This window comes from Apis dorsata, unplaced genomic scaffold (genome assembly GCF_000469605.1).
Source record: "Apis dorsata unplaced genomic scaffold, Apis dorsata 1.3 scaffold_524, whole genome shotgun sequence".
In the NCBI taxonomy this organism is placed as follows: domain Eukaryota; kingdom Metazoa; phylum Arthropoda; class Insecta; order Hymenoptera; family Apidae; genus Apis; species Apis dorsata.
In genome coordinates, this window is record NW_006263747.1 from 135,017 (window position 1) to 136,157 (window position 1,141).

The window sequence follows — 1,141 nt, forward strand, 5'->3', positions numbered from 1 at the left end:
ATTGGAAACGGTTTGCCCCCCTCGAATAAACCAAAAGCGAAAGGATGAAATTCGATTCGATTCGCTCTCCGTATACGTATACGTACATTGTACACGTATATGCGAAAGGAAACGAGCGAGAGAATGAAAAAGAGCGGTAAAAACTCGGATCGAATTTATATTTTTCCGCCGGTTGTTCCTTCGCGTTCGATCGAAATCGACTCGCGAAGATAGATCGAAGCGGCTAGATTATCGGCTTATTTGCAGGTTGAAAGGGTTGATGTAAATTGAGGGGGTCGTCTTAAGGTCGAATCGTCGAAGAAAGCGGAGAAGAAGCTTACCGGAGATAATCCTTGCGATTCGCCGACAAAGGGAAGAGAATTCTACCTGTTGGATCCGTTCGATGCGATTCTCGTTCGACGATTCTCTTTCGTATCCTCATCCGTTATCCTCGGCATGGAAAATTGCACCTATCGCATCGAGAGGCAGAAAAAGAATTCGCGTAATTATCGCGTATAACAGAGGACGCATTGCAAGAGGAGGCATTAACGTTTCGTGTCTCTCCACTCGCGTCAATCCCTCCTCTCCCCTCATTAATCGTACTCTCGTCTCGACTCGACTCTCCCTCTCTCTCTTTCCCCCTCCCTTCCTCTTCGCTTTCGAATCGTCGAACACCAAATTAACCATTCTTTCGCTTCGAAGGTTGAAATTCGTCAAAAACTTTCACCTTTCCCGACTTTCCTCTCCCTGAACTTTAATCGTCCTTCCTCTGATCGAGACATAGAAAGCGCGAGAAACTTCCCGATATCCTGTTTCTCCGCTCGTCGTTGACCGAAACGATTCAATTTCGTCGACCAGTGTCAATTTTTCCCTCTGGCCCCTAACGTGTTCCACGCGAGATTCGACGACGCCCTTTCCATCGACCACGCCTCTTCCTCGCCAATCGTCGCGGCCCGTTGTTCGCAAGAGGTGGACAACAAGCCCGAACTCGCCACCGGTTGCTCGTTTTCTTCGTATCTCGGGGCGAGGAAATCGTGGCGAGAATTCGAATACTCGGGCAGCGTAGGTGTCGAGGGTTGATAATTATTCTTGGAAGCGTAATAGCTGTTGCGAGGGAAGAGCGCCGCGGTCCACCGCTATTACGTTGCGTCGCCGCCAGGAT

The 1,141-nt window shown here is 49.3% G+C and overlaps 1 long non-coding RNA gene across 1 annotated transcript in view; it reads right to left on the reverse strand.

Annotated features, from left to right (window-relative positions):
* Positions 1-778, reverse strand: part of LOC116186239 — a 13,498-nt gene extending 12,720 nt beyond the window's left edge. Inside the window, exon 1 of the long non-coding RNA XR_004151196.1 lies at positions 321-778. This is a non-coding gene — a long non-coding RNA (uncharacterized LOC116186239). The remainder of the gene's footprint in view (positions 1-320) is intronic.
* Between the last annotated feature and the right edge of the window lie 363 nt (positions 779-1,141).